Below are 13865 nucleotides of genomic sequence, written 5' to 3'. Positions count from 1 at the left end.
TGTGGGATGTAATATGAATTATGGACACTATCGCATGATTAAATGTGAATAAAGTTGCAGTATTGTGTGGCGTAATTGGAATTGGGGGTACTATTGTGTGGCCATGACCCTTGCCAGCAAAAACACACCCCTTTTTGGGCTGTGTGCCAAATGTGCAAACTGTCCCTATTTAAAATATAGGGGGTACAAAGACCAAAATAAGGACTGCTATGGGTGGGGGGTGATGGTGCTGGAAAAGAGGTGCAAGGTCAGAGGCGAAACCAGCGGTTGTGCTAGGGAGCACCAGCCAAAATCTTGCCTAGGGAATCAAATTGGTTAGGGCCGGCTCTAGCTATACAGGTGGAACTGGCACAACCAAATGCACTGGCACAGAGTCTGAGATCCCCACCGGACTTTACCAGGCATCACCCCCAAAGGGGATATGGACTTTACTCAGTGAGTACTCAAGTCGCAGCCTAGTGTACTTGGTTCTCACTGTGAAAGCAATTCATACGGAAATGTATCATAGCAGCACGGATCATATGAGGACAAGTCTGTATATAGGGCCTATGGGGGTAATTCCGACCCGATCGCTCGCTGCAGTTTATCGCAGCGCAACGATTGGGTCGGAACTGCACATGTGCCAGCGTTTCCTAGCGATCGCCTCTGCCTGATTGACAGGCAGAGGCGGTCGCTGTGCGGTAGGGTGTGGCACGGCGGCGTTTGGCCACCGTTATGACATCACACGCAGCCGCTGTGACCAGAGGCAGCGACTATCAACTCCTGGCCAGCCACAGGAGCTGCGCTGGCTGGGAGTTACTCCACACGTACAAAAGCATCGCCGCTGTGCGATGCTTTTGTACTTGTGCAGAGTGGGGGGCGGCACTGACATGCGGGGCGGACTAGCCCTGTGCTGGGCGTCCCCCCGCATGTCTGGAAACATGATCGTAGCTGTGCTAAATTTAGCACAGCTACGATCAACTCAGAATGACCCCCTATATCACTAAGGATTACAAATTCTGCTAATAAGCAGAATTTGCAATCCTTTTGCTAGCATGCTGGGTGCTGCCTATCGCAGGACAAGGCCGTCCAGCATGCTGACTGACGCCCCCCCTTAAACAAGCAGAAATTGCAAGTGCATCGCAATTTCTGCTTTTTAGTAAAAATAGAGATGCCTCCTGTCGGCGCAGCTGGCCCGCCGCCATATTCCTGATCGCAGCGGCTGTGTGTGATGTCACTCAGCAGATCGCGGTGGCTGTGTGTGGTCACCTCCTCCCAACACGCCCTTATTCACACCACACTGCCCCCCGTTTGGCCGCCTCTGCCCCCACAACTCTCCATCTCCGCCCTGGAAATGGAAAGCGTTGCCAACCCTCTCCCACCCTGCGACCGCTTCTGTCTGATTGACATGCTCGGCATCTATTTCTCAGTTTTTGCGGTTGGATTGCACACTCGATCCAACCTGAATTAGGCCAATGATGAGCAACTATAATGAATATGCAACAATTTAAAAACTATGGACCATATTCTGCTTCAGTTGCAGTTTTTTCTTAAATTAGCAAAACTGCAGCTGCTTGCGATTGCATGCTGGGGGCTGGGCAGCAAGGTATCCTGCATGCTAATGGAGGCCAGCAGTGCTATCGCAATTCAATGGTGACCGCATCAATAAATAATAGAAGCTCCTCTGACTGTGTAGCCTGGCCCAGTCGGGTCGCTGCCATTTTCCTCATGACGTTACATGGCTGCCCCGAACTCGCCCCCATTTCCGCTGCATCGGTGCCCCCGCAATGCTGCATTGCAACCCACAACCACCTCATGAACACCTCTGCCTATCAATAAGACAGAAGCATTCGCATCAATGGGATGTGATACCATTGGCCGCTCTGTGCACACACAGATCAGGAACTGCGCGTGCACACAGTGCCTAAAAATGGCTCAATGTGATTGCATTGCAACATCATGTGAAGTTGAATTAGGCCTTATGTGCGACATAGTCTTGCACCCAAGACACTATTCTGTACACATTTCTCGCTAGCATTGGTGGTTGGTCTTGTTTAATGATTAACATGATGGCCAGACAGAGACCTTAAATAGTGCTGAAGCTCCTAATCATAGTGCAGTGGAGGGATAGGCCCTTGGTGGATATCCACTACAAGCAAAGAGCCTACTGTACCTTCATGCCAAGGCAGTGGAAGATCTAGACTTTACTTTTAGGGGGGGACGGCTTAAGAATCCTGTCTCCTCTCTCCTACTCATAGTCCCTCCCACTTAGTCCTGCCCCTCCCATTTTCAATAAAAAAAATTGGAAAAACTTTAAAAGATATTGAAAAAAAATGTTCTAAACGTCATTACCAGATGTGCAGCACTGGCACAATAACTGTGGGCACCTTAGGAGTCACTGCTACTTACTTTTGGCTGTGATCAGCCTAGGTAACCAGCAAAGCTACCAGTCGCTCCAGTGTAGATTAGGCAACCTGATATGCAGGGAGACAGATTTCCCCCTGTCCCTTTTGGGACCTTGCAGCTACTGAGAGGTCAGGCAGGGACACTCTCCATAGGAATGAATGGGACTGCACTGATTGGCCAGAGCATGGCAGCTGCCACACATCACTTCAGAAATTGTTGCAATTCCATTTATATCTATGGAGTGTCCACAAGTTCTTCACTATTAAGAAATTGTCCCAAAACACTCCAAAAATGGTCGCACATGTACATATATCCGCTGTATAAAGTATAAATAAAAAGAAATTATTATTATTATTATTAATACAAATTTTTAGTAATAATAGAAATAATAATAATAAAAATAATAATAATAAAAAAAATCTAAGCTTAGCCAAAACTAGAATATTTATGTAAAATTGTTACATAACATTGAAGATGGAAAGAAAAAACCAGGGCATTAAAACATAGTAAGTGTCGTCAACAGGTTTTTACATTTCTTCTTTTTGTCTGACTTGCTGCAACAACGTCTCTTTTTACTACATTGGGCAGTCTTCAATTGAAGTCGGAACTGCTGTCTAGTTGGAAAGACGGCATTTTCCGACTTTTTTATGTCGAATCATGATTCGACCTATTCAACGGGGCTGCTGTTTGTCCAACTTTTCGGCAATTCCAACTTGTCGGAAAACACATGGGTCGGCGGATTAGCTGCGGATCCACGTGTTTTGTCGGATTTGCGGCCAAATCTGACAGGTTTTAGTAACGTTTTCAACAATGTCAATCCAACTTTAAGAAAAGTCGAATTGACATTGTTGAAAACAGGCAAAACCAATCGGATTTGCCCGCAAGTTGAACATTGCGGAGAGGATCTGACATGCACTGAATAGACCACATTGTCTATTTAACACATGTGCTCTGTAGTTAAGGAAAGGGAACATCTGGTGGTTGAAAAGTTGTATTACAGTATCCCATGCCTTAGCATGTTATGCTGTTACTGAGAACGCCAGGATGCTGAGTATAAGGTGTACCTTGCCTGCTGCACTACATAGCTTAGCAATGATAGGTACTATATATGAGGACATACCTGTGTTTGACTTTTCATGACTTTGTTGTACAATATAAATGTCTAGAAGATTATTACATGATAGTATTTTATTTTGTCAATATATTTTTGAATTAGTAATGAATGATGATCACTATAGTGTTACTATAAAACAATGGAGTTGCATAGTGCCTAAAGACCATAAAGCCAAAATGAATTCTACTGTAGTAGAACTTTATGGTGACAGAGCTACCTATTAGAGGCTTTACAAAATATCTGCAGATTGTTATATAGTAGAAGTAAAAAATCCAATAGAACACACATAGGCCTGTCTCCGAAGGAAGCAGCAGTGATAGCAACTTCAACTACATCTGAATTAGGCCTATTGAGGAAACTGATCCAGCTGCTTCCGGCAAGATGTTAGTGATGATTAAATTAAAATGATGGTATTCCCTAAGTTCTTTATGTGGACACAGACTTACTACACTTCAAATCGGAAGGCATACAGGGCCTAATGCAGACCCGATCGGGCTACGATCGGGCACACTGACATGCGGAAGAATGCCCAGCACAGGGCTAGTCTGCCCCGCATGTCAGACCCGCCCCCCCATCCCCCCCAGAAGTACAAAAGCATTGCACAGTGGCGATGCTTTTGCACTTCAGGAACAGTTCCCGGCCAGCGCAGAGTTTGCGTGCAGGCCGGGAACTACTTGACGCTGCCTGAGTCGTAGCGGCTGCGTGCCCCCTGCATGGTCCGGCCATGCCTGCATTGGCCAGACAGCGCCCACAAAATGGCAGGCAAATGCCGTTGTGCCGCCCCCGCCCACCCAGCGACCGCCTCTGCCTGTCAATCAGGCAGAGGCGATCGCTAGGGGATGACAGACGTCGGCTGTCAGCCATGCGCCGGCGCACTGTGGCACCGGCGCATGCGCACTTCTGGCCTGATCGCTGATCTGCGATGAACGGCAGCGAACAATCAGGTCAGAATGACCCCATTGTGTAAAATGCAGTAACAACAGGTCTTCTGTTTGATAATATACAATACAGGTAAGTCTTTCCCTAATACTAAAACATTTAATTTAGTTCTTAATATCTCAAAGTGAGGATCTGTACTTGCACTGCAGTTTTACTTGCTCTTTGGAACCTTTATTGAGCTGTTATTTCTTAGTTACATGATTAGTTACTTTAACATCACAGTCCCTCATGACAGTGATTTATTTACCATCTCCTGAAATTCCTTTTACATGTTGAAAGCAATGACATCATGATGATTCCCTGTTTGATTTTCTGGTGCCAATTATGTTAGATTGCTTATAAGGTCTCTGTCTAGTAACTTTACAACCTTGCCATATGAGACATACCATTTAGTACTGTATGTCACTTTAATAATCCATAAAAGCACTACTCCTTATATTAACCTTAATATGTTGCATAAAACTATTATTGAATTTATTTTGTTAAGTACTGAATATATTGATGATACTGCATGTTTGATTCCTGTCATATTAATCTAGAGCCAAACTTAGTTGATATACTGTACAATAGAAGCCACCTAAAGAAAATGTGTGTTCACACACCTGTTCTCTGCATATACAATTAGGTCCTCTCTACAGCTTACAGTAAGTAATTATGATTTTCTTTTATTTATAAAGTGCTGACATATTCCAGTCTTTACATTGAGGGGGGTCGCGACACAGACAAATGACATAATGACATGAAGGTAAATTAGGGCCTTCCCAAGTGAGCTTACAATCATTACATAAAGAAGCAGAATAGGAAATGTAATTGTTGATGGAGAAAGTGTCTTCTGTAAGACAGTAGTATTTTCATCCACTAATATTAAATCAGTGTTAGCAATTGGTATTGTTGTTTAATGGCTGGAACAAGGACAGACGGTTGAAGATGGAGAAACAAAACATGAACCAATCACAGTGGAAGTATTAACTAATACTCACCTACTCTCCCAGAACAGCCAGGAGGCTTCTGAATCTTGGGTTGTGCTCCTGGCCACCAGGATGAATATTCAAGTCTCTAGGAGCTGTCCAAAGTCTGCCCGGTGCTGCCTACTTCCTAAGTGAAGTGGGCGGTCTGGAGAGCCTATGATGCAGTTCACACTGAATTGCATCATTGTAGCCATGCCCCCGCTTTATAATGTTGATAATCTTGGCATTCCACAGCAGACACATGAAGAAGAGATTGCATTGCCATGCTTCCGCACCACTCTCCTATGCTGTGCCATACTTCCTGCTGTGCCAACCTGGCTGCCAGAAAGTTGGCAAGTAGGAGTCAACTGTGGCAACCATAACTGTCCTTCATCATTTTTCTTAACTGAGCCTCCTTCCTGCTGGTAATCAATATATTTCACCTACTAGGGTGGACCAAGGAATATTAAGAGCCTTCCGTATCTTTGCTTTTTTTTCTATAATTTTCATGCAATCTGTCAATAAATAATTTTACAAAAAATGTTGACATATAATAGGAAAGTAAAATGGTTATGGGTTGAATTTATATTTCATTCACACTATTTTTAATCTAAAAACTATTGTTTTAGTACTTGAAACGTGGGTGCTCATATACCAAAGTAATACATGGAATTGGTTAATTTTTACAATGCATAATCACAGCCAGTTAAGATTAAGCAGTGGCGTATCTATAATGGGTGCAGTGTGTGTGGTGCACACCAGCCTCTGGGTCCAGAGGGGGCCCACACCGCACACACTACACCCATTTTTTTCTATACTTTCTGGTGTCCATCAGTGTCCATGTGTGGGCCCCCTCCTCTACATCCCGTAGCCGGCAGCACTGTTAGCACTCTGAGTGCTAGAGACTATGGCACAGTGCCAGAGTCTTCAGGGCATGTGCGGGTCTCCGAAAAAATGGGTGCAGTGCCATTTTTTCAGAGACCAGTGCATGCACTGTAGACTCTGGCACTGTGCCAGAGTCTCTAGCGCTCAGAGCGATAACATCGCTGCCGGCTACGGAATGGGGATGAGGGGGCCCACACACAGAGACTGCGCATGGGTAGAGATGAGCGGGTTCGGTTTCTTTGAATCCGAACCCGCACGAACTTCACTTTTTTTTTCACGGGTCCGAGCGACTCGGATCTTCCCGCCTTGCTCGGTTAACCCGAGCGCGCCCGAACGTCATCATGACGCTGTCGGATTCTCGCGAGACTCGGATTCTATATAAGGAGCCGCGCGTCGCCGCCATTTTCACACGTGCATTGAGATTGATAGGGAGAGGACGTGGCTGGCGTCCTCTCCATTAGAATAGATTAGAAGAGAGAGAGAGAGAGAGAGATTGTGCAGACAGAGTTTACCACAGTGACCAGTGCAGTTGTTGTTAAGTTAACTTTTATTTAATATATCCGTTCTCTGCTATATCCGTTCTCTGCCTGAAAAAAACGATACACAGCAGTCACACAGTGTGACTCAGTCTGTGTGCACTCAGCTCAGCCCAGTGTGCTGCACATCAATGTATAAAAGCTTATAATAATTGTGGGGGAGACTGGGGAGCACTGCAGGTTGTTATAGCAGGAGCCAGGAGTACATAATATTATATTAATTTAAAATTAAACAGTGCACACTTTTGCTGCAGGAGTGCCACTGCCAGTGTGACTAGTGGTGACCAGTGCCTGACCACCAGTATAGTAGTATATTGTTGTATACTATCTCTTTATCAACCAGTCTATATTAGCAGCAGACACAGTACAGTGCGGTAGTTCACGGCTGTGGCTACCTCTGTGTCGGCAGTCGGCACTCGGCAGGCAGTCCGTCCATCCATAATTGTATAATTATATACCACCTAACCGTGGTATTTTTTTTTCTTTCTTTATACCGTCGTCATAGTCATACTAGTTGTTACGAGTATACTACTATCTCTTTATCAACCAGTGTACAGTGCGGTAGTTCACGGCTGTGGCTACCTCTGTGTCGGCAGTCGGCAGGCAGTCCGTCCATCCATAATTGTATTATTATAATATATACCACCTAACCGTGGTTTTTTTTTCATTCTTTATACCGTCATAGTGTCATACTAGTTGTTACGAGTATACTACTATCTCTTTATCAACCAGTGTACAGTGCGGTAGTTCACGGCTGTGGCTACCTCTGTGTCGGCAGTCGGCAGGCAGTCCGTCCATCCATAATTGTATTATAATATATACCACCTAACCGTGGTTTTTTTTTCATTCTTTATACCGTCATAGTGTCATACTAGTTGTTACGAGTATACTACTATCTCTTTATCAACCAGTGTACAGTGCGGTAGTTCACGGCTGTGGCTACCTCTGTGTCGGCAGTCGGCAGGCAGTCCGTCCATCCATAATTGTATCATAATATATACCACCTAACCGTGGTTTTTTTTTCATTCTTTATACCGTCATAGTCAGTCATACTAGTTGTTACGAGTATACTACTATCTCTTTATCAACCAGTGTACAGTGCGGTAGTTCACGGCTGTGGCTACCTCTGTGTCGGCACTCGGCAGGCAGTCCGTCCATCCATAATTGTATTATAATATATACCACCTAACCGTGGGTTTTTTTTCATTCTTTATACCGTCATAGTGTCATACTAGTTGTTACGAGTATACTACTATCTCTTTATCAACCAGTGTACAGTGCGGTAGTTCACGGCTGTGGCTACCTCTGTGTCGGCAGTCGGCAGGCAGTCCGTCCATCCATAATTGTATTATAATATATACCACCTAACCGTGGTTTTTTTTTCATTCTTTATACCGTCATAGTGTCATACTAGTTGTTACGAGTATACTACTATCTCTTTATCAACCAGTGTACAGTGCGGTAGTTCACGGCTGTGGCTACCTCTGTGTCGGCAGTCGGCAGGCAGTCCGTCCATCCATAATTGTATTATAATATATACCACCTAACCGTGGTTTTTTTTTCATTCTTTATACCGTCATAGTCAGTCATACTAGTTGTTACGAGTATACTACTATCTCTTTATCAACCAGTGTACAGTGCGGTAGTTCACGGCTGTGGCTACCTCTGTGTCGGAACTCGGCAGGCAGTCCGTCCATCCATAATTGTATTACAATATATACCACCTAACCGTGGTTTTTTTTTCATTCTTTATACCGTCATAGTCAGTCATACTAGTTGTTACGAGTATACTACTATCTCTTTATCAACCAGTGTACAGTGCGGTAGTTCACGGCTGTGGCTACCTCTGTGTCGGCACTCGGCAGGCAGTCCGTCCATCCATAATTGTATTACAATATATACCACCTAACCGTGGTTTTTTTATACCACCTAACCGTGGCAGTCCGTCCATAATTGTATACTAGTATCCAATCCATCCATCTCCATTGTTTACCTGAGGTGCCTTTTAGTTCTGCCTATAAAATATGGAGAACAAAAAAGTTGAGGTTCCAAAATTAGGGAAAGATCAAGATCCACTTCCACCTCGTGCTGAAGCTGCTGCCACTAGTCATGGCCGAGACGATGAAATGCCAGCAACGTCGTCTGCCAAGGCCGATGCCCAATGTCATAGTACAGAGCATGTCAAATCCAAAACACCAAATATCAGAAAAAAAAGGACTCCAAAACCTAAAATAAAATTGTCGGAGGAGAAGCGTAAACTTGCCAATATGCCATTTACCACACGGAGTGGCAAGGAACGGCTGAGGCCCTGGCCTATGTTCATGGCTAGTGGTTCAGCTTCACATGAGGATGGAAGCACTCAGCCTCTCGCTAGAAAACTGAAAAGACTCAAGCTGGCAAAAGCACCGCAAAGAACTGTGCGTTCTTTGAAATCCCAAATCCACAAGGAGAGTCCAATTGTGTCGGTTGCGATGCCTGACCTTCCCAACACTGGACGTGAAGAGCATGCGCCTTCCACTATTTGCATGCCCCCTGCAAGTGCTGGAAGGAGCACCCGCAGTCCAGTTCCTGATAGTCAGATTGAAGATGTCAGTGTTGAAGTACACCAGGATGAGGAGGATATGGGTGTTGCTGGCGCTGGGGAGGAAATTGACCAGAAGGATTCTGATGGTGAGGTGGTTTGTTTAAGTCAGGCACCCGGGGAGACACCTGTTGTCCGTGGGAGGAATATGGCCGTTGACATGCCAGGTGAAAATACCAAAAAAATCAGCTCTTCGGTGTGGAGGTATTTCACCAGAAATGCGGACAACAGGTGTCAAGCCGTGTGTTCCCTTTGTCAAGCTGTAATAAGTAGGGGTAAGGACGTTAACCACCTCGGAACATCCTCCCTTATACGTCACCTGCAGCGCATTCATAATAAGTCAGTGACAAGTTCAAAAACTTTGGGTGACAGCGGAAGCAGTCCACTGACCAGTAAATCCCTTCCTCTTGTAACCAAGCTCACGCAAACCACCCCACCAACTCCCTCAGTGTCAATTTCCTCCTTCCCCAGGAATGCCAATAGTCCTGCAGGCCATGTCACTGGCAAGTCTGACGAGTCCTCTCCTGCCTGGGATTCCTCCGATGCATCCTTGCGTGTAACGCCTACTGCTGCTGGCGCTGCTGTTGTTGCCGCTGGGAGTCGATGGTCATCCCAGAGGGGAAGTCGTAAGCCCACTTGTACTACTTCCAGTAAGCAATTGACTGTTCAACAGTCCTTTGCGAGGAAGATGAAATATCACAGCAGTCATCCTACTGCAAAGCGGATAACTGAGTCCTTGACAACTATGTTGGTGTTAGACGTGCGTCCGGTATCCGCCGTTAGTTCACAGGGAACTAGACAATTTATTGAGGCAGTGTGCCCCCGTTACCAAATACCATCTAGGTTCCACTTCTCTAGGCAGGCGATACCGAGAATGTACACGGACGTCAGAAAAAGACTCACCAGTGTCCTAAAAAATGCAGTTGTACCCAATGTCCACTTAACCACGGACATGTGGACAAGTGGAGCAGGGCAGGGTCAGGACTATATGACTGTGACAGCCCACTGGGTAGATGTATGGACTCCCGCCGCAAGAACAGCAGCGGCGGCACCAGTAGCAGCATCTCGCAAACGCCAACTCTTTCCTAGGCAGGCTACGCTTTGTATCACCGCTTTCCAGAATACGCACACAGCTGAAAACCTCTTACGGCAACTGAGGAAGATCATCGCGGAATGGCTTACCCCAATTGGACTCTCCTGTGGATTTGTGGCATCGGACAACGCCAGCAATATTGTGTGTGCATTAAATATGGGCAAATTCCAGCACGTCCCATGTTTTGCACATACCTTGAATTTGGTGGTGCAGAATTTTTTAAAAAACGACAGGGGCGTGCAAGAGATGCTGTCGGTGGCCAGAAAAATTGCGGGACACTTTCGGCGTACAGGCACCACGTACAGAAGACTGGAGCACCACCAAAAACTACTGAACCTGCCCTGCCATCATCTGAAGCAAGAAGTGGTAACGAGGTGGAATTCAACCCTCTATATGCTTCAGAGGTTGGAGGAGCAGCAAAAGGCCATTCAAGCCTATACAATTGAGCACGATATAGAAGATGGAATGCACCTGTCTCAAGTGCAGTGGAGAATGATTTCAACGTTGTGCAAGGTTCTGATGCCCTTTGAACTTGCCACACGTGAAGTCAGTTCAGACACTGCCAGCCTGAGTCAGGTCATTCCCCTCATCAGGCTTTTGCAGAAGAAGCTGGAGGCATTGAAGAAGGAGCTAACACGGAGCGATTCCGCTAGGCATGTGGGACTTGTGGATGCAGCCCTTAATTCGCTTAACAAGGATTCACGGGTGGTCAATCTGTTGAAATCAGAGCACTACATTTTGGCCACCGTGCTCGATCCTAGATTTAAAGCCTACCTTGGATCTCTCTTTCCGGCAGACACAGGTCTGCTGGGGTTGAAAGACCTGCTGGTGACAAAATTGTCAAGTCAAGCGGAACGCGACCTGTCAACATCTCCTCCTTCACATTCTCCCGCAACTGGGGGTGCGAGGAAAAGGCTCAGAATTCCGAGCCCACCCGCTGGCGGTGATGCAGGGCAGTCTGGAGCGACTGCTGATGCTGACATCTGGTCCGGACTGAAGGACCTGACAACGATTACGGACATGTCGTCTACTGTCACTGCATATGATTCTCTCAACATTGATAGAATGGTGGAGGATTATATGAGTGACCGCATCCAAGTAGGCACGTCACACAGTCCGTACTTATACTGGCAGGAAAAAGAGGCAATTTGGAGGCCCTTGCACAAACTGGCTTTATTCTACCTAAGTTGCCCTCCCACAAGTGTGTACTCCGAAAGAGTGTTTAGTGCCGCCGCTCACCTTGTCAGCAATCGGCGTACGAGGTTACATCCAGAAAATGTGGAGAAGATGATGTTCATTAAAATGAATTATAATCAATTCCTCCGCGGAGACATTGACCAGCAGCAATTGCCTCCACAAAGTACACAGGGAGCTGAGATGGTGGATTCCAGTGGGGACGAATTGATAATCTGTGAGGAGGGGGATGTACACGGTGATATATCGGAGGGTGAAGATGAGGTGGACATCTTGCCTCTGTAGAGCCAGTTTGTGCAAGGAGAGATTAATTGCTTCTTTTTTGGGGGGGGTCCAAACCAACCCGTCATATCAGTCACAGTCGTGTGGCAGACCCTGTCACTGAAATGATGGGTTGGTTAAAGTGTGCATGTCCTGTTTTGTTTATACAACATAAGGGTGGGTGGGAGGGCCCAAGGATAATTCCATCTTGCACCTCTTTTTTCTTTTCTTTTTCTTTGCATCATGTGCTGATTGGGGAGGGTTTTTTGGAAGGGACATCCTGCGTTACACTGCAGTGCCACTCCTAGATGGGCCCGGTGTTTGTGTCGGCCACTAGGGTCGCTAATCTTACTCACACAGCTACCTCATTGCGCCTCTTTTTTTCTTTGCGTCATGTGCTGTTTGGGGAGGGTTTTTTGGAAGGGACATCCTGCGTGACACTGCAGTGCCACTCCTAGATGTGCCCGGTGTTTGTGTCGGCCACTAGGGTCGCTAATCTTACTCACACAGTCAGCTACCTCATTGCGCCTCTTTTTTTCTTTGCGTCATGTGCTGTTTGGGGAGGGTTTTTTGGAAGGGCCATCCTGCGTGACACTGCAGTGCCACTCCTAGATGGGCCCGGTGTTTGTGTCGGCCACTAGGGTCGCTAATCTTACTCACACAGCTACCTCATTGCGCCTCTTTTTTTCTTTGCGTCATGTGCTGTTTGGGGAGGGTTTTTTGGAAGGGACATCCTGCGTGACACTGCAGTGCCACTCCTAGATGGGCCCGGTGTTTGTGTCGGCCACTAGGGTCGCTTATCTTACTCACACAGCGACCTCGGTGCAAATTTTAGGACTAAAAATAATATTGTGAGGTGTGAGGTATTCAGAATAGACTGAAAATGAGTGTAAATTATGGTTTTTGAGGTTAATAATACTTTGGGATCAAAATGACCCCCAAATTCTATGATTTAAGCTGTTTTTTAGTGTTTTTGGAAAAAAACACCCGAATCCAAAACACACCCGAATCCGACAAAAATAATTCGGTGAGGTTTTGCCAAAACGCGTTCGAACCCAAAACACGGCCGCGGAACCGAACCCAAAACCAAAACACAAAACCCGAAAAATTTCAGGCGCTCATCTCTACGCATGGGTACCCTTTTTTCTGAGAATAAGCATTATAACATGGTGATGCTGCATTTGACTGTAATCCTTAGAAGGATAGGCATTATAAACATTCATTTTTGTTCTAAAATCAATGCTCAAGGACAAATGAGATAGAAAATGTACCACCAAGCAAATCCCTGAAATCTGGCATAGCAAAAAAGTACAAAAATAATCTTATTTCGCTACATACATTGTACAAGAAAAAATAAATAAAAACTGTATCACAGATAGCTGAAGATTGGAGGTGTTGGCCCAATTATCTGTCATACGGATCTCTCTTCATGGATGCAAAGGCGAGTTTTTGTATACAGCGCATGTGCAGCATCAGACAAAGCATGGGCAGATCCACCTTTCAGTGAAATAAGGCATTTTAGGGCATGACTTCTGGAAGTGTCATAGGAGTGTCATGGGTGTGTTTCAAAAGCTATGTGTGATTCTGAGCTATGTGTATGGGGAAAGGAATTCTGTATCTGATTGATTTCTTGCCCCTAGTGTAGGGCTGGTGCAAGTGCAGATACTAATTATGATGGTTGTGCTGGGCAGTGTAAAAGCAATGGGCGGTGCTGGTTTATACTTGCAGATGCAAGATCCCACAATTAAGTGGCACAGATACTTGCATTAAGGTAGCAAAAAAAGCTTCCGCGAATGCTCACTACTACTACAGCCACTTTGCGTGTGACTACGAATCAGCCCCATTATGTCTGACAAAGGCTAGTCTATGCCTTATGGTCAGGACACATACGATACATCTCACGTTTGCTCATTTGCTTAACAACATTGCA

The sequence above is a fragment of the Pseudophryne corroboree genome, chromosome 5 (genome assembly GCF_028390025.1).
Source record: "Pseudophryne corroboree isolate aPseCor3 chromosome 5, aPseCor3.hap2, whole genome shotgun sequence".
Taxonomy (NCBI): domain Eukaryota; kingdom Metazoa; phylum Chordata; class Amphibia; order Anura; family Myobatrachidae; genus Pseudophryne; species Pseudophryne corroboree.
The sequence above is the reverse complement of the archived record's forward strand: the minus strand, read 5'-3'. Positions refer to the sequence as shown.